This window comes from Nycticebus coucang, chromosome 3 (assembly GCF_027406575.1).
Source record: "Nycticebus coucang isolate mNycCou1 chromosome 3, mNycCou1.pri, whole genome shotgun sequence".
In the NCBI taxonomy this organism is placed as follows: domain Eukaryota; kingdom Metazoa; phylum Chordata; class Mammalia; order Primates; family Lorisidae; genus Nycticebus; species Nycticebus coucang.
The window spans coordinates 43,890,161-43,911,598 of record NC_069782.1 but is presented as its reverse complement, the minus strand read 5'-3'; positions in this window follow the sequence as shown (position 1 = coordinate 43,911,598).

Genomic DNA, 21,438 nt, shown 5'->3' with positions numbered 1-21,438 from the left:
TAAAAAAATAGGCCTCCTTAAAAAATGTCTAATTCTATGTCTTTACTTAGGGAAGATGTTTAAAAAGGAAGCTTCACTAGTGTTTTTATTTTGTTTTGCTTTTTTAAGAAGGCCACAACTGAGTGGTGCCTGTGGCTCAGTGAGTAGGGCGCCGGCCCCATATGCTGAGGGTGGCAGGTTCAAACCCAGCCCCGGCCAAACTGCAACAAAAAAAATAGCTGGGCGTTGTGGCGGGCACCTGTAGTCTCAGCTGCTCGGGAGGCTGAGGCAAGAGAATCGCGTAAGCCCAAGTGTTAGAGGTTGCTGTGAGCCGTGTGACGCCACGGCACTCTACCCAAGGGTGGTACAGTGAGACTCTGTCTCTACAAAAAAATTAAAAAAAAAAAAAAAAGAAGGCCACAACTAATAGGTTAAATATTCCATTGATGAATTCAACATTTTTTAATTAAATGAAAATGATTTTGATAAGTAACCATCAGAAGGCCTCTTCTCCACATAAGGTATACATTATCTTATAGCTGTTCAGGAGTTCACCGGTAAAAAACCATATTTATAGGTAAAAAAGGTTTATAGGTTGAAAAAATATTCATAGGTATTGAACATAACACATTCTAAACATGAATCTTATTAGAGGAAAATAAAAGTTCTCAAGTTGATTTTCATGAAATCATAAAAAAAATTAAATATGTTTTTTCTATTATGGCAATTTTTCACACTTGACCTTAATATTCCAGAATGGCATTATGGAGTTGAAGTTGATAAACATTGGAGTGACTTTATATTTATTACAGGTAAAAAAATGATAGTATTTTCAAGATACTGGGTTATATTAACTATAATTTTTTATTCCTCTAATTCTTATTTTTTTTACTTTTTAAGCCAACTTTATTGAGTTATAATTTACATCCAATAAATATTTTAAGTCCATGAGTTTTGTCAAACATTATGCAATAATTATTACCGCATTCAAGATGGAGACCATTACTCCTTCTCCATTCTAGTCAATCCCTGCCACCTTCAACCACAAGAAAACACGTGCTTCCCATTACTATAGATTAATCTTGCTTATTCTTGTTTGATATAAGTGGAATTATGAAGTGTGTTCTTTCATGTAAGATTTCTTTGACTCAAAATATTTTAGGGATTCATGTTTTTAGGTGTGAGTAGGTATTTTCTTTGTATTACTCAGAAGAATTTGAGTATATAGGAACTGGTTTTTTCACCTACCAGGTGGTGAACTTTGTGGTTACTACCAGCTCTTGCTGATCACAAACATAAAGTTCCTATAAGCATGTATGTACAAGTTTGGTGAGGACGTGTTTTTATTTCTCTTAATCTTGCAATAAGATTGCTGGCTTATAAAGTAAATGTATCTTTAACTTTATATGATGCAGCCAAACTACTTTCCGAAGGGATGGAATCATTTTACATTCCCACCAGCCTCCTGTGAGCGTTCCAGTTCTCATCTTCACCAAAACTCTCTAGACTGTTCTCTTTTTAATTTTAATAATGATAGTTATTTGGTATTTAAATTTGTATTTCCCTTACTCCTAATGATGGTAAACAGATTTTACTATTCTCCTTGGTTATTTGTGTATCTTCTTTTGTGAAGTGTCTATTCAAAATTTTTGGCCAATTATTAAAATTAAAAGTATTCTTGTATTATTAATATCTGTATAAGTCCTTCTCTCATATATATATATATATATATATGTATATATGTATATGATGCCTATAGTGAATGGATTTTTCCCAGTTTATCACTTTCCTTTGCATATTTTTAACTATTCCTTGGAGAATAGTAGTTTTGCTTTTTTTTCTTGGCCTTCATTTTTTAAAAATTTTTTACTAATAATGCAAGTTTTATTAAATGGTTTTATTAAATGTATAGTTACTATTTTAACAAGTAGTTACTATTTTAACAAACAGTAACTATACATTTAGTTATTGAGAACATCGTGATGTTTTGATGCGTATAATGGATGGTGATCAGATCAGCATAATTAGCATATCCATCATCTCAAAAATTTATCGTTTATTTTTGTTGGACACATTCAATATCCTCCTTCTAGTAATTTGAAACTATGTAATATGTTCCTCTTAATGATAGTCATACTACAGCAGTGAACAACGCTAGAACTTACTCCTTCTGTGTAGCTGTTATTCTGCGTCCTTTAACAATTCTCTCTCTCCTCTCCCCTCTCCCTAACCTTCCCAGCTTCCAGTATCCATTGTCTTACTTTTTACTTCTATAAGATCAATGTTTTTTAGATTACACATAGGAGTGAAAATACGTGGTATTTAACATTCTGTGCCTGGCTTACTTCATTTAACATAACGTCTCCTGTTACACTCATGTTTCAGCAAATAACAGGATATCACTTTTTTTACAGCCGAATAGTTTTTCATGCCATTTTCTTTATTCATTCATCTGTTGTTGGACACTTAGACTGATCCCATCTCTTCCCTGTGATGAATAGTGCTGCCATAAACAAGGGGTGCAGATGTCTCCCCAATATAATGATTGCCTTTCCTTTGGACAAATTCCCAGCTATGGGATTGCTAGCCGACACGGTAGTCCTGTTTGGAGGGACCTGCCTGCTGTGTATCCAGAGTGGCTGTACTAGATTGCATTCCTGCCAAGAGTTCCCTCTTTCCACATCGTCTCCAGCATTTATGATTTTTTGTCCTTTGGATCATAGCCATCCTAATTGAGGTGAAATGGTATCACATTGTGGTTTTGATTTGTATCGCCCTGATGAACTGTGATGTTGAGTGTTTTTTTCATAGATGGAGGATGCCAGTGTACAAAAAATGTATACACATTTTCAGAAAGAAAAAACAGTATTAAAATTATAATCAATATGTACTGATAACATTTGTTTTCTTGTATCTTGTATCTCTTGCAATTGCAGAAGTCAAACGTGACTTGAGTATTACAATTTTAATACAGTGTTTTTCCTTTCTGAAAATGTGTATATATATATTTTGCACATTCTGTAAATTTTGGCCACTTGTATGTTGTCTTTTGAGATATGTCTATTCAGATAATTTGCCCATTTTTTGATCAGATTGTTTTGGGGTTTTTGTTTGCTTGTTTGGTGTATGTGTGTGTTGTTTTTTATTTTATTTTGCTATTGAGATGTTTCGGATCCTTGTATATTTAGATGTTAACTCCCTGTGGGATGAGTAGTTTACAAATATTTTCTCTCATTCAGTAGATTGTCTCTCACTCTGTTAATTGTTTCCTTTACTGTACTAAAGCTTTTTGGTTCGAGGAGATCCCATTTGTTTATGGTTGCTTTTTTTTTTTTGTCTTTGTTTTCTTAAAACTATTATGATTATGTACATAATAGTCATCTGTGTTTTTGAGGTCTTATTCTATTCACCTTTTTTTTTATTAAATCATAGCTATGTACATTAATGCGACTGTGGGGTACATTGTGCTGGCTTTATATACAATTTGAAATATTTTCATCAAACTGGTTAACATAGCCTTCACAGCATTTTCTAAGTTATTGTGTTAAGACATTTATATTCTCCACCTAGTAAATTTCACACGTACCCTTGTAAGATGCACTGTAGGTGTGGACTCACCAATTACCCTTCCTCTTTCCATCCTCCCCTCTCTGTTCACCTTTTTAATGTGACTACTAGAAACTTTAAAATTAAACACATTGTTATATTTGTAGCTTACTTGATGTTTCTGTTTGTATTATATAGCGTAGCTATAGAAAGACTGACCTTTACAAGAGGTAAATGTGGCCATCTCCCTCATTTCTTCTGTATTTTGCTTTTCTAAGATAAGACTGAAATACCCAAGGACTACAACTCCTTGCTTATCCCTCACCTTCCCTTTTTCACCATGTTCGTTACCCCCATTTTTGTCTGTTCTGTATGGAATTGGCCTAATTATACCTTGAAGTAACTATGGAAACAGTAGCAACAATAACTTTCCAGATAATGTAGCTATAAGCATGGTCAAAGTTTGGTATAATCTTGCTTCATAGTAAAAACTTCCAGGGAGGCCAATTTATTGCTTACTCTTCTATTTAGAGACCTTAACCGAAGGCCTTTACATTCTCAAATGTCATTTTCCTAGACAAACTTTTCTGATAGCACAAAATAGGACACAGATCTGTTTTTTTTTTTTTTTTAGAAATATATATATGTGTGTGCGCGCATGTGTGTGTGTCTTTCAATTTCAGGACCCAATATACAGCATATGCTCAATAAAAATGTATTAAATAAGAATATTTTTGAGCTTGATGCAGTGAGTCACACCTATAATCTTAGGGTTATGGGAGGCTGAGGCGGATTGAGCTCAGGAATGCGAGACCAGCCTGAGCAAGAGCAAGACCCTCGTCTCAAAAAAATAAATAAATAAAACTAGCCAGATGCTGTAGTGGGTCTTGTCATCCAGTTACTGGGGAGGCTGAAGCAAGAGGCTCACTTGAGCCCAGGAGTTTGAGGTTACTGTGGGCTATAATGACACGATAGCCCTCAACCCCAGGACAATGGAGTGAGATTCTGTCTTGAAAAAAAAAAAAGTATGTGTGTGTGTGTGAAAGAGAGAGAGAGATTATCTATTTTTTTAAGAAGAAAACATAACCTATATATAATTTTTTGAACATAGATAGCCACTAAACTTTTGCATGTATTAAACAAATACATGACATTTGCGAAGAACCCCTAGTACAGATGTGCAGCCTCCTGTGACACCTGACCAGTGGTTAGAATGCTGACTGGTGTCCAGGGAAGAAACAGATAATCAGGGCACTGGTGTCACTTAGTAAAGACAATGACCTGTCTCATTCTTGGGATAATTTTTTCCTTTTTAGACATAATATGTTCTATCCTCTGTCAAGTGTTTTTCCCAATTTTCAAGTCTTTTGAAGATGCTTTAGTTATATATAGTGCAATTTAAATATGTGGGTTTTTTTTTTTTTTTTTTGAACAAAGAAAATACACCAAGCAGTTGGAAATGTAATGCTAGAGCCTAGAAGACAGGTGGTGGCTGGAATGATCAAAATAGGAATCCTTAGAAACAAGAAGCGAAGATATGAGTTTCACTTTGCAATGATTCCCCAACCAGGGAGATCTTGACCAAGAAGAGATGCTAAGAATAGAACTTGCGGATGTGGTGGAGATCTTCATAGTCCTTGTAGATTTTATTAACCAGTTTTCTTAAAATATGCACAATTAATGCAACATTTATAAGGAAATATAACATTAAGGAGGAAAACATTGAATTAAGAGTCATAAAATCTTTATCCTAATCTTGTTTTGTGATTTCTCCTGGAAGGAGCAACTGATGCATTCTCTGTGTTATTGTAGACTTTAAAATAGTTACAGATAATAAAATTCACCCAGTGTAAACACTAGAGTGTTCGATAAATTGCTTGTGGTACACATAACGTGTAGCTATCAGATATCCCCAGGGGCTAATAGAAAGTCTTGCAAGAGGGACTTTACCTAACAATTGCAATCAGTGTAACCTGGCTTATTGTACCCTCATTGAATCCCCAACAATAAAAAAATAAAAAATAAAAGAAGAGAGAGGGAAGGAGGAAGAGGGATGGGACCTTGGTGTGTGCCACACCTTCTGGGGGCAAGACATGATTGCAAGAGGGACTTTACCTAACAAATGCAATCAGTGTAACCTGGCTTATTGTACCCTCATTGAATCCCCAACAATAAAAAAATAAAAAATAAAAGAAGAGAGAGGGAAGGAGGGAGAGGGATGGGACCTTGGTGTGTGCCACACCTTCTGGGGGCAAGACATGATTGCAAGAGGGACTTTACCTAACAAATGCAATCAGTGTAACCTGGCTTATTGTACCCTCAACGAATCCCCAACAATAAAAAAAAAGAAAGAAAGAAAGTCTAGATAGATATCTCTAGTCATATCCCACCCAAGAATACTTGAGTAAAGCTGTGTTCAGTCTGGTTTGGTCCCAACTTGATCTGCTGACTCAGGAAAGCTGAGCGTAAGCTGGTAGTACACGGTGGTGTTCAAGGCCTGCCAGCTGGATGACAAACTCCACACAGATACTGTGAATGTGGTGGAGTGGTCACTTGCCTGACCTTGGCAACTCTTGGAGAGTGGGCTGCCTAGTTCCCGGGCAGATGGCTTTCCCAGTAAGCTATTTGTATTCCCTTGTTCAGTCCCTCTCTGGTTTGCTACAGGACGAGGACTCATTTGGGGAGAGGTGTGCATCCTCAGGCCTTCCCTGGTGGGTTCAAGACTCACACAGAGATGACGCCGTACTACCCAGAGCCCATTTTCCGTTGAACTTCCGAGGCTGAAAGCTGGCACCATGTAGACGGAGAGTCTGGCGGATGGTGGTTGGAGATCAGTCCAGCAGTTTGGCCACTATGAGGAAGATAAAGGAGAGTCTTCCAATATTGGTGGCTTCCCAAGGGAGCGAGGTTCGCTGGACACCACTCCCTCACGAATAGGCATTGTACACTTTAGAGCAGCACTTTCAGCAGACCTACATATGCAATTGTAATTTTTGTACTGGCCACATTGATTAAAAATAAAAAGAGACAACCTACACAATGGGAAAGGATATTTGCATATTTTCAATCAGACAAAAGCTTGATAACTAGGATCTATAGAGAACTCAAATTAATCCACATGAAAAAAGCCAACAATCCCTTATATCAATGGGCAAGAGACATGAATAGAACTTTCTCTAAAGACAACAGACGAATGGCTAACAAACACATGAAAAAATGTTCATCATCTCTATATATTAGAGAAATGCAAATCAAAACAACCCTGAGATATCATCTAACCCCAGCGAGAATGGCCCACATCACAAAATCTCAAAACTGCAGATGCTGGCGTGGATGTGGAGAGAAGGGAACACTTTTACACTGCTGGTGGGACTGCAAACTAGTACAACCTTCCTGGAAGGAAGTATGGAGAAACCTCAAAGCACTCAAGCTAGACCTCCCTTTTGATCTGGCAATCCCATTACTGGGCATCTACCCAGAAGGAAAGAAATCCTTTTATCATAAGGACACTTATACTAGACTGTTTATTGCAGCTCAATTTACAATCGCCAAAATGTGGAAACAGCCTAAATGCCCACCAACCCAGGAATGGATTAACAAGCTGTGGTATTTGTATACCATGGAATACTATTCAGCCATTAAAAAAAATGGAGACTTTACATCCTTCGTATTAACCTGGATGGACGTGGAAGACATTATTCTTAGTAAAGCATCACAAGAATGGAGAAGCATGAATCCTATGTACTCAATTTTGATATGAGGACAATTATGATTATGGGGGGGGAAACAGAAAGAGGGAAGGAGGGAGGTGGGTGGGGCCTTGGTGTGTGTCACACTTTATGGGGGCAAGACATGATTGCAAGAGGGACTTTACCTAATAATTGCAATCAGTGTAACCTGGCTTATTGTACCCTCAATGAATCCCCAACAATAAAATAAATAAATAAATAAATAAATAAATAAAAAGAAACAGATGAAACATTGTAATAATGTATTTTATTATCAGAATAATCAAAAATATTAGCATTTCAAAATATCAAGCTAAAGTACTTTTTTTTTTGGCACTAAGTCTTCAAACTCCAGTATACATTTTATGCTTACAGCACATCTCCATTCATATGTTAAATTTCATCAGAACAACTTGATCTGTATTTAAATTTTTTTTAAATTTACAGTTTTAAATGTAGATTGGCATGTCTAAGTTATTCCAAATTTGCTTAGAATAAACTAAGTATCGATTTTAAATTTGAACTTTAGGTAATTGTTGCCAAATAAGGCTAAAATTTGAGCTTCCAAATTACTGTAGTAATTAAGCACTAATTAGCCACATGTGCCCTATGACTGCTACTAAATAGCACAGCTCCCACCCCACGAGGGGGCAGCTTTCTCAGGTCACCTGTAAACCCTCTTCTCATGTACAAATGCCAACCTAGGGGGTTGGGTTCAAGCTTTTCCAGCCTAATAATTCCAAGACGTCAAACCTTCATGTCCAGTCTCCACTCACACCCAGTGTTGGCTTCCAGTAGTTCATTGTAACTACTTCAGTGATGCTTCTTTATTCTCAAGCTTTGGTAAAGCTCACCCCAGTTTCTTTTTTTCTAACATTTTTCTTTCTTTTTTTTTTTTTTTTAAAGACAGAGTCTCACTGTACCGCCCTCGGGTAGAGTGCCATGACATCACAGGACTCACAGCAACCTCTAACTCTTGGGCTTACGCGATTCTCTTGCCTCAGCCTCCTGAGCAGCTGGGACTACAGGCGCCTGCCACAATGCCCAGCTATTTTTTTGTTGCAGTTTGGCTGGGGCTGGGTTTGAACCTGCCACCCTGGGCATATGGGGCCGGCACCCTACTCACTGAGCTACAGGCGCCGCACATTTTCTAACATTTTTCCTTAATTTCAACTGCTAGGTGAAAAAGCATAGATTCCTTAATAAATGTGTCTACCACTTCTCCAAATCTCCAGAACAGTTCAAAATCATACGTATGCATGAACACACATTATATACATATGTGTGCAATTAACTACATATATAAGAATAATATAGATGTATTATGTGTGTATAATATATATGCACAATATATGTATTCTTATTCTATAATCCCAAGACAAAAGCTTCCTATTCTCTTCGTCTGTTTGGGCTTCTATAAAAAAAAATCACAAATGAGGTGTGTTAAATGCAATATAAATTTATTTCTTGTAGTCTGGAGGCTGGAAGTCCAATTTTAAGGTGCTGGCAGACTCAGTGACAGGTGAAGACAGACTCGGTGTCAGGTGAAGGCCGCAGGCTCAGTGACAGGTGAAGGCAGACTCAATGTCAGGTGAAGGCGGACTCGGTGTCAGGTGAAGGCGGACTCGGTGTCAGGTGAAGGCGGCAGACTCCGTGTCAGGTGAAGGCGGACTCGGTGTCAGGTGAAGGCGGCAGACTCCGTGTCAGGTGAAGGCAGACTCAGTGTCAGGTGAAGGCAGACTCGGTGTCAGGTGAAGGCGGACTCAGTGTCAGGTGAAGGCAGACTCGGTGTCAGGTGAAGGCCGCAGCCTCAGTGTCGGGTGAAGGCAGACTCAGTGTCAGGTGAAGGTGGACTCAGTGTCAGGTGAAGGCCACAGACTCAGTGTCGGGTCAAGGCAGACTCAGTGTCAGGTGAAGGTGGACTCAGTGTCAGGTGAAGGCCACAGACTCAGTGTCGGGTCAAGGCAGACTCAGTGTCAGGTGAAGGTGGACTCAGTGTCAGGTGAAGGCCACAGACTTAGTGTCAGGTGAAGGCAGACTCGGTGTCAGGTGAAGGCAGACTCGGTGTCAGGTGAAGCAGCCTCAGTGTCAGGTGAAGGCCGCAGCCTCAGTGTTGGGTGAAGGCAGACTCAGTGGCAGGTGAAGGCAGACTCAGTGGCAGGGAAAAGCAGCCTCAGTGGCAGGTGAAGGCCTGCTTCAGTATGGATGCTATATTCTAGCTGCATTCTCACATGACTGATGAGGAGAAGGAATCCTTTGGGATCTCTGTTACAAGGGCACTAATCCCATTCTTGTGGGTTGTGCCTTTAAGCCTTAATAATCTACCAAAGGTCCTGCTTACCAACACCCTCACATCAGGAGGGTAGAATTTCAACATATGCATTTCGTGGGGACACAAAAAGTAGCCTGCAGCATCTATTTATTCTACAGTTGGATATAAAAAAGACCTTCCTCAAATTCATTTTTGTGTAATAGAAAATTATCCTTTTCTTTAGCTTAATAAGAAAAGAAAAAGCAAAATCACCTAAAGACATTTGAAATAATAGAGTGACTTCCAGAGCAGATCAGAATTTCACTGCCAACCAATCAAAAATGTTACCATATATAAATATATGCAGAGAATGTTTAAGAGTTTACAGACAGACAGCAGAATAAGAGAAAAATCTACAAATACACTAAAAATGGACATGCAGATTAAACATGACAAAGAAGAAACAGAAGAAAGGCTTACTTTTCCTGACTAGATAACATATTCCTTAGGGCTATCCACTGCCTTATTTCCCAAACAACATTCTTTTTTTTCTTTTTTTATCAAATCATAGCTGTGTACATTAATGCATTTATGGGGGGTACAATGTACTGGGTTTATATGCAATTTGAACTGGTTAACACAGCCTTCACCACACTTTCTTAATTATTGTGTAAGACATTTATATTCTACGCTTAATAGATTTGAAATGTACCCTTGCCCTCCAAACTCCAAGACCTATGAAGGTACTTTGAAATGCAATGCTTTTTCTTCTATAATCAAGTTCTTTTTCTTATATAATAATATTTAGTGATTATTTTTATCCAAAATGAGAAACCTGTATTTTCCTAACTACATATGTTTTCTTAATATCTGTTACTGCAAATTTCATTCGTCTATAGAAGCCACAGGGCTCACTATAGAAAGCAAGCTGTCAGTAGTCCCTCTGTGAGCCCAACACAGCCATTAGCCTTTTTCTCTATGGTGCGCCCTTTAGCTGTTTGCTTTTTTCTTTCAGCATCAACTGAAATTTTGTTAACTAGCTTAAGAGAAAGATGTCTGGTTTACTAGGGTGCACTTGGAAATTTGAAATTATTAATATGCCAAGTACACAACTACATTAGGATTTCAGTAAAATAAATTACCATAGCAAATAAAATTATAATTGGTACTAATGTTATGTTAATTGTTGACCTGAAAATAAAATGTTTGTATGTCATTAGCATAGAACGATAGCAGAGGAAAGTTTTGGGGGGAACCAGCTGGTGTCCTGACGACATGAGAGAACTCCTGCAGGACTCCTGCAGGACACCGTGGATTTGCAGTCTGCTCTGGAAATTTCCTTTTCACAGAATGAACTGCAAAAGATATGCAAGACCTCAAGAGAACGAGAAAGTAGATCATGTGCAAACAGATGAAAACTTTTCTCCAGCCAAGCAAATATTGATACTGCTAGAATCAGAACTATAGTTGCTGCATGACCATTAATTTCAAAGAAAGGTCAAATTGCAGATCGCAAGAATATCTCGAAGATAAGAATGAAATGGGAGTTTGAAAATAATCACAGAAAAATGCTGCAAGCAATTTTTTTTTTTTTAAGACATCAACCCAAGTGTTAAATTGAAAACAAAGAAAAAACCTCTGGTCAAATAATTGTAACTTCTAGTATGTTTTAAGTTATTAATAATACCATAGCAATACATCTACCAAGTAGCATAACCAATATATAGAAGGTAGACAAAAATATATATTAAATAGCTTTCTGTCACTCTTCATAGAGAACATGGGATGTAAACTGAAGAAAAATTGTCTGGAATCTCAGAGGAAGCATTACTGCACAGTACAAAAGTAACAACTTAGGTAAACGCATGCCTTAGTCCATGTGAATGGGATGGGGAGAGGAAAATTCTAATAAAAAACAGGATTAGCTCTATTTTGACATAAACATTAGCTTTCTCAACAGATTTTATAATCTCTGGCCTCTCTGTATAAAGGATGTGCATAATTTAGTAAATATGCAATATTTTATATTCCTATTGAATAAATGGTTGATTTTTAAAGACATATTTTTGGCCTTGGGCCACAGGGAAAAGAAATTTCACCAGGAAAGAGCCACAGAAGGCTTCTCTGTCCATCTCCACCCCCAAAGCAAGGGGGTTTGTGTAAGTAACAAGAGTCCAGAATTCGGGAAAGGAGGGGTGAAGGTGGAGGGTGAAGCAGGGCTCAAATATGTGGCATTCGTAAAGATCTCACATAAAGACTATTAGCTGGGTTTTCCCCAGATTTTCTCCAGGGATTTCGTCTGCTCTTAAAAACCCTAACTTTTATTTTCATCTCCTCAGACCAGAGGAATGAGTTATGTGGACGGTAACACATGCCACTGGTCACATTTATCTGCCATGGAGAACAGAATGGGCTTCTAAACCTGCTTCTGCTCTGATCCAGCCCAACAGTTGGTGTGCAGTTTCTACTAGTCGTCAAAGGAGTTGGAGAGCTTGCCATTCCCCAGCCCCTCCACCTGCAAATGAGTGGGGTCAACTTGTTTTTTGTCTTCAAATTGTTTTCTTTTTGTGTGTGTGTGTGTGTGTGTAGTGGGTGAAGGAGTGAGCCAGGACATCTCAGAAGTATTGTTAATAGAGCCCACAGTTACCCACTGATTAATTATAACAAAAAGATTTTTAAAAAGGAGATAACAAGCTACTTGAAGCAAGCTAGCTATCATATCATTTTGGTCATCTTTGCTGTTAGCATTCTTTTCATAACAGTGAAGATGTTCAACTAGTGATGTTGACCATGTAGAGACTCTCATGAAGGCTGCAAGTGACAGTATTTATTGTTAACTGTTTTACTGTTTAAGAACCACTTTGACCAAACAATATTACTCTTTGGGCCAGGAATAAATTTATTCCCAGTCATTAGGAATCATCTGGTCTTCCACTCAGCATCTCACAAGATCGCAATAACAACACAGGCTGGGTGAGCTCTCATCTTGGGAAAAATTCACTTACATGCTTATTCGTGTGGTGGGCAGAGTTCAGTGCCTGTGTCTGAGGTATCCTTCTTGTGATTTCCACTTCTGATAAGAGGTGATTAGATGAAGGCCACCAAGATAATCACCATTTTTGCCACAGTCCTGGTGGTTACTATGTTGTCATATTAACATATTCCACTCACATTCAAAGGGGAGAGGATTAGACAGGAAGAAGGCCGTGGTGAGCCATACTTAGAATTCCGCCTACCACACTCACCAACCTTTAAACCTCAGGGTATTTCATATCTACATCCAGAAATCCCATTTTCTTAAAAAACAGAATGTCAGTCAACATTGGGCTACATCCCACAATTGGCTAGACCTGGTAAGAGGCAGCCCCTTTCTGAGGAGCCTTCTCTAGTTGAGTTTGCTGTTCCCTATTAACATACAACCAGCCAGTTCCAGTCTGCAGGTATTTCAGTTTTCAATAACAGCCTCATACAATAAAGAATGGCAACGCGACCTTTCCGACAGAGCACACATCCATACCTCTTCAGACCTAGGTGTATACAAGAAACTAATCATCTGAGTAGTATCTGCCTTCAAAGACAATGAGACAGTCTCAAGCTAAGCAATGATCTTCCTTTTGCCTCTCCAGATGGATTCGTGCAATAACATTTCAATAAACTTTGTAATTCTGAGCATGTACTGTCTTTTGGTCTAATAAGTGAATAAAACTGGACAAATTAAGTGCTACCATGGCGTGAGCCTATGCAAAGGACACAAATGTACTCTCAGTGGACAAATGTCTTCCCATGTAATCATGCCAGCAGCAGAAAATGGAATCTGCCATAAAAAATAAATTATCCAAGAGTCTCGCCATATTCACACAGCTTGGCACTAAATTTCATTTTTCTTGTTCTTCAGCTGAGAGTCTAAGCAAACACTTATAAAGCAGTCTGAAAGATCACATTGTTCATCAAAGTTGGATTCTACAGCCTCGAAATGTGGATGTATGAAACCATGGCAGTTGGGAGGCCCGCTGCTTTTTAATGTGCCAATTTCCCCGATAGCACGCTCATTCAGTTAGGTTTTCCAGCTTCAGGAGGCGTAAAGGTACAGACGGATGCAGTGCAAAGCCCTCAGGCTGCATTGTTTTGGAGACTGAGAGAAGAGAGGCTGGGTGTGTAAGGATGGAAATAACAGAGTTGGATGAAATTGTTATGGGCTGGATGGTAGGAGCCCTACATTTGAAAACTATCTTATAGTGAGTAGAAAATGGTTTTATTTAGAGCAGCAGAAGAATATAGCAGTTAAAAAGAAATAATACAGCAGTTAAAAGCACAGCTTTTGGAGCCAGACTCTAGAGGTTCAAATCCTGCCTGCTATACTTTGAGTGTATACACCTCTCCAAAATTCATGTTGAAGGGGTGGGGTAAGTCATGAGTTTGAATGTGTATACCCCTCCAAAATTCATGTTGATGATATTTAGAGGGGTGGGGGTCTTTTGGAGTTGATTAAATCACGAGACTGGTGCCCTTATAAGGGAATTAGTGCATTTAGAAATTTGGCCGGAGGCAACTGGTGTTCATTGCCGTTTGCTCTTCTGCCATGTGAAGACACAGCCTGGAGCCCCTTCAGAGGACACAGCACAGCAAGAAGGTGCCCTCTGGGGAGCAGAGACCAGACCCTTCCCAGCCACCAAACCTATCTGTGCCTGGATCTGAACCTTTCTGGCTTCCATACCTACAAAAAATAAATGTCTATGGTTTATAAATTACCCAGTTTATGGTATTTTGTTGTAGCAGCAAAAATGGACAAGATGCCACATCTGCCATTTACTGGCTATATGACCTGAGGGAAGCTACATTGGTAATCTATATCTTAATATCTTCATATAAAATGAAAAGTATAATCTTAACATGCTCATGGCAGTTAGAACATAGTTCCCATCCCATACATATTAGTCATCATCATTACTTTCACTATCCAGGTTAGGGCTGATACTGAGGTTTAAGAAAAGGTAAATAATAAATCCTAAATAAAAGTTATTGAAAGAAAACACAACTGTTACCTTCTTAGGAGATATTTAGAGTCTTTTGTAGCTATCCAGAGGCAGGCCCTGCCTTTGCTTCTCTCTGATTTGGGTCTAATGTTTATGCAAGGCTTAACTGAATTGCAGTCTCCATCTCTCTGAGTCTGCCCTCTTTACTAACTGATTTCCTTACTAAACGTTTCTTTCACAGTTAAATTTCCTGAGAGAAAGGGAGTAAGTGATTTCCCGAATCATCACTAAATGTGTATCTCACAGTCCAGCGGTTTTTCTGCCAAGCCACTTCCCAAATTCCTGTCCCACTGGTGCATAGGCTGCCTTTGAGTCACTCCTGCCTGGCCCTTTAGCTCTGTCCAGAGTGATCAAGAAAATACTCATCTCTGTGGTTCCCCTTTCTCCCCGAGGCCAAAAAATGTTGCTTAGTAGATTGTTTTGCTGTCTCCTCTGCTCTTAAGGTCACTGGTGCCTTATGCTGAGATGACTAAGACTCTATGAATGAAAAAGCAGAGGGGACAAAGGCTTAACTGCCAAATGTATCAACAAAACGTGTGGGGAAAAAATAGCCAACTGACTTCTTTGGGGTCCCAGGCCTAAATGAAGGTGTTTGTAACAGCACATGTAGGGGGTAGAATAGGAGAGGGAGAAAAAGTGGGTTGCGCAATGTCAGAGAGGGGAAAAAGTTTTCTTTTATCTAAGGCTCTGGCATTAGTGACCAGAAGATGGAGGGTTTAGTAAGAATTCTTGTCAACTATGGACTCAGATCCTCTTTTTTGTACTTTGAGAAATCAGGTGAACAGTGGAAACTCCATTAGAACTGTGCTCCTCTGATTATGACCCTTCCCTGATCCTAACTACATGGGCACAGCTTAAATAGGATTATGGAAAGGACCATCAAAGAGGAATTTGGCACCGCTGGCACTTTGAGGCTTCCTAGGAGAGAGTAATTTAACTGGGCTTTGCAGCAATAGATCCTGGAATTCCAAGCACCAACGTGGTTGCTTTACCTTCTTTCTGAGCATATCATATGCCCAATTTCTTAAGAAAGAGGAAAATTTTTAAATGATGCAATTATAGTATAAAATAACACTTAGGAAGTTACAAATGAATTTTTAAATGCATGCCTTTTTAAAAATCAGGAAACTTTAAGGTAAATACTTGCATGTAGATTGCTTGTGGTTCTAAATATGTTCTCAAGAGATCATGCCTTTGTTCTAGGCAATGGAGAGCTATGATGAAAAACTTAGATCCAAACTAAGACTGAAATAACTTCAAATGCAGGCTTTTCTACTTATTAATTTCATTTCTTTAAATAGTTAATGTGTCTAGGGTGGAGTTAAATGAAGTACACAAATTCCAGACTATTCTTATCTTCAAGGCTTAAAGCCTAATCCTTGGGCTAGATATAATGACTTACTTATAATAAATAGATTAAAGAAGTGACAGTGTGTGATTTTGGAGACTGTATCATTGCTTCCTCTCTTGGATGGCACACTGAGGAGCTCGGGTTACATGCTCTGGAGGAAACCAGCTGCCAATGTTGTGGGGCCGCATTGAGCAGCCCTGTGATCTGCCTGACCTGGAGATAAGGCCTCCCACCACATCCAGCAGGGAACTGAGGCCTTCCGCCAACAACCACGTGAGTGGCCACGTTAGTGCTAATCTTTCAGTCCTGGTCAAGCTTTTGCATGACTGCAGTCCCAGCTAACATCTTGGTGGCAGCCTTATGAGAGACCTGGAACCAGAACCACCCAGCTAAACTGCTGCTAAATTCCTGACCCATGGAAGCTGTGAGCACTGAATGCGCTCTGTTCTAATCTCCTAAATTGTGTGGGCAATCTGCTATGCCACAAGTAGTTTGAGTAATATTTTGGAATGACAGAATTTGGTAAGAGTTTAGAAAAAACTAAACTGGTCATTACAGTAGCCACTAGACACATGTGGCTATTTAAATTTAGTCAAATTAAGTAAAATTTCACATTCAGTTTTCAAGTTGCATTAATTATTTTTCAAGTAACTTTGTAGCCACATGTGGCTAGGTGCTACTGTATCAAACACAGCAGAAATGAAACACTTCTATCATCTCAGAACTTGTATTAGAACAACATTATTCTAGGAACAATGTAGTTTAAATTGGAGCCAGCAAAGGCTTAAGCACATGTGGAAATTTTGTACATTTTATTTGAATTCAAATATTTAAGAGGTTTAGCATGATGATTATTTTTTTATTTCAGATTAATGTAAGGGTAAATACAACTAGGTTTCCTTGTTTGCATTTGTATGGTGAAGTCCAAGTTGCAGTTGAGCCCTCAACCCAAGAGGCGTGCCATATGCCCCTACCACACCCTCTTCCAGCTCCCCTCTCCCTCCTTCTTGAATGTAAATGTAGTTTTTCTCTTATGCAGATGTGCAGTTCTTCATCTATTAGTTTTTTTTTTTTATTAATAACGAGTACATGGGATGCTTGCTTTTTCATTCTGGTGATACTTTCGGAAAGAAGTATGGAGAATCCTCAAAGAGCTAAAAATAGATCTTCCATTAGATCCCATAATCCCATTACTAGGTATCTATCCAGAAGAAAAAAAAATCATTTTACCATAAGTACATTTGCATTTGAATGTTTAAAGCAGCTCAATTCACAATTGCAAAGATGTGGAAACAACCCAAGTGCATCAACCCATGAATATAATATGGTATGTGTCTACCATGGAATACTATTCAGCCATTAAGAAACATGGAGACTTCACATCTTTTATATTTACCTAGCTGATGATTATTTTTAAAACTAAACATACTCTGGATCATTTGGACAACCATCATAACACCAAGTATTGCTAATTGATTTCTGCATTTAATTTTATACCTAAACTTTTATGTTTACAGTAGAGGTAGGTAGTGCTACTCTAAATGTTAAAAGAACAGCATCAAAATCATTCCATGAACAATGGACTGTGAAAAAACTTGTGGTACACTCAACTCATGGTATCAAAAATGCTATCTGAGTGAAAATTCAGTCATGAGAACAATCATGCATTACATGACAAATTACGCATTTGATGAGTCACTTTAAGCCAACCACAATTCTCTTTGTATTAAATGTATACTCTTCATTTGACTGTTGTTGATTATATAATTTTGTTTATGTTTGTAATTGTCTTTAATAATGTAAATACATAGTGGTTATAAACGTAAATATAATACTACTTCTATACTAGTTCTATACCAAATTATCTCAAGCTACCTCATGAATTGGAGTTCTTAACAAAGAAGAAAACCTGGAGAGAAACACCAAAGTTGCCATTTGCAGTATTATTAAGCATTACAGATTCCTACAAAGAGGTCCAGTTTTGCTTTCAGTTAATGGACTTACATTTTACCCTAGGCCTTCAAAGAAAAGAATGCCTAAATCTAAACTTTCCTTCAGGACATGTTTTTTATTGTTTGTGATTTGCAAAGAATTAGTTTACACTAATTGCATTTGTTAAAGTCCCTCTTATAATTGTGTTCCACCCTCAAGAGGTGTGCCAGACACCGTGACCCCACACGCCCCTCCCTCCTCTCCTCTCCACAGTTGCTCATTCCTCTACCCACCCTTGTATTAGCTCATCTACTATCTTCATATTAGAACTAAGTACATTGGTTTCTTGCTTCTCCATTCTTGTGATGCTTTACTAAGAAGAGTGTGTTCCACCTCCATCCAGGTTAATATAAAGGTGTAAAGTCTCCGTCTTTTTTAGTGACTGAATAGTATTCCATGGTATACATATATCACAGCTTGTTATTCCATTCCTGGGTTGGCGGACATTTAGGCTATTTCCGTATTTTGGCGGTTGTAAATTGAGCTGCAATAAACAGTCTATAAATGGGACTTAATTATTAACTGAAAAGCTTTTATACAGCTAAGGAAACAACAACCAAAGCAAACAGACAACCTTCACAATGGGAAAAGATATTTGCATATTATGAGTTGGACAAAATCCTGATAACCAGGATCTACAGAGAACTCAAATTAATCAACAAAAAAAGAGTCAAAAATCTCATATATCACTGGGCAAGAGACATGAATAGAATCTTCTCTAAAAAAGACAGATGAATGGCTAACAAACATGAAAAAATGCTCATTGTCCCTAATCATCAGAGAAATGCAAATCAAAACCACCCTGAGATATCACCTAACCCCAGTGAGAATGGCCCACATCACAAAGTCTCAAAACTTCAGATGCTGGCGTGGATGTGGAGAGAAGGGAACACTTTACATTGCTGGTGGGACTGCAAAATAATACAACCTTTTTGGAAGGAAGTATGGAGAATCCTTAAAGAACTCAAATTAGGCCTCCCATTAGATCCTGCAATCCCATTACTAGGCATCTACCCAGAAGGAAAAAAGGAAAAATTTCTTGCAAGTCCAGGAAGAAGGTATTTTAAAACGGGGGCTCTATCCTTGCACTTCACAGCACACCCACTAGGTGGCCCTGCCTAGGCTTTGGCTAATGCGTGTGGCTATAAGGGCTTCTTTGATGATGCATTTCTTTAGCTCTGTGAGATGCCTGACTATTGTAAACAGGCTGCTAAACAGAAAGGCTTTTGATGAATGCAGTAGAATTATATTAAGTAAATGGCACATCTTTTGTTATGTTGATTGTGTCCCGGTTTTTATTTGAATTGGGTGAAAAATAAAAAGGTCTGCATTTCTCTCTAGGCTCCTCATATGTAATTCTTTCCAGCAGCAAGCAGAGCTAGGTCAACCCTTTTTCAGTAAAACAGCTTGGCCTTGGGGCATGCTGTTTTCTCCAGCGTTCTCTTTTCCTGTGACATAAAGTGGCCTTGAGAAGTGCCTCTCCATTACTGATGGAGGAGAAACAGCCCAGACGGCCTGAGGTAACTGCCAACGTGGATGAGTGTTCCTGCTCACTCTTTTTCTCCGGCTACCCCCCAAATCCACATGCAAATGCCTTCTTTTTCCATTCTGTCTTGTTGCCACCCCACATTCTTTATCCTTGCATCATTTATTTCTGTTTCCTTGATTACACTTACCTGTAACTGTTTTTCAGTTAGCTTTCTGCAAAGTCTCCCCAAGTTTTTCCTCTTGAATCTGTTGCAATTAGCCTTTTTTAAGTGCTACTGCCTTCTCCAGTGGACAGACGGCATCCATTGACTTGGTAATGCGATCTTTGTGATGTTTATGCAAATAAGAAACGGGGCCTGCCTTCCTGTGTCTGTACAGGGAAAGTGTCCATTTTTCTCACTAAATTATTCTGGAAGCTCAGAGATTAAATTAGAACTCCTTGAAACATATTTCCCAAAAGAACAATTTTATAACTAGGGAAGCCTAGTTATACAGATCTGAGGATGGACATTTGTTTATGCATAACACATTTGCATCACATCCAGCACCAAGAGCTTACCTTGTGTTAAGTGTATAAGTGTTATTACACCTGATCCTTGGATGACCTCCAGGAACAAATGAAATCTTATTGTACTTTACATCTTACTTTTCACATTTCAATTCTAAAATTGAAATGTGAAAATTATACCTTTTCCACATAAAATCTGTTTAGATTTGTAAATGATGTGATAAAAGTTTATCTTGTATGTCTCTCAACACTTAACTGCAATAGAAACACACTTACAGTGGATTAGATTAAGCATGCATCATTGCTTTCTACCTCTGTAATAATTTAAAATAGCAAACTTATGTGGCAGTGCTCTGAATGGGCATAATTATATCTTACTTGTTTTTATAGAAAACACTCTTCATATTCCTTAAAATGTTAAAAAAATAAAATTCTACTCATGTGCATAGGATTAGACCATTGGGCCATGGGTGACTTAATGAAACAAATATCAATTAATTGATTACTTATAAATGGATATTTAATAATATCAATTAATTACTTTAATAATTGATTTACTTAATTTATTTTAATCAATTAATTAATTGATGTGTAATGATATTAATTAGTTACTTTATAAATATTTAATATCAATTAATTACTTATTAATTGATATTTAATTGATAAATATCTATTAGAAAAAAGAAAATTATATTTCTCTTGATTTTATGATACAGAAAGATTATTTTAAAGAGGCATATCTTTTGACTATTGATTTCCTTTTTTTTTTTTTTTTTGCTTCAGCTGTTGTTTATTGACATACAGGTAGGCTCTATAGCAACATGCCCAGAGGCAGCTGCAGTAGAAGGGAAAATGGAAGAAAGTGAGGGTGGAATCGTGTCTGCAGCAAAAGGTGAGCGGAGTGCAGGACAGAAGAGCACAGCGCACAAGGTGGGAGTAGGGGAGGCCATGGGACTGGGGAAGCAGGTAAGGGCCAACTATTGATTTCCTTTTAAAGAACTACCTCCCCAAATTATAGATAAGTTCCCCATAATTAATGTTCAAAATACGGTCATTGAGTTTTAGTGACATTCACGTCTGTGGTCAAGCATTTCAAAATAACCCCTAGAAGACTGGAATGTATCATTAAAGTATTTAAATAGTGACTGTGAAGGCCGAGAATATCTTTTGGCAGTGAAGATACTTTCACATTTTGCAGTTAAATTGACAGTCAATTTGTTAGAGTTACAAAATCAAAGGCTACCTATTTTTAGATCTTCAAGCTTTTTTTTAAACACAATTTTTATCATATCTAAATCTAAACAGATTTATTTGGAAAAGAATAGTTTTATTTATTCGTTAGTATTTGGTTCACCCAAGCTCAATAGCTTAAACTCTTTCAAACAATCATTTCCTTGAACAATGAAGTTAATTAAATCCTATTAAATATTTTAAGCTGAATTTAATTTTTTTTTTTGAGACAGTTTTGCTATGTCACTCTTGGTAGAGTGCTGTGGCGTCACGGCTCACAGCAACCTCAAACTCTTGGGCTTAAGCGATCTCTTGCCTCAGCCTCCCAAGTA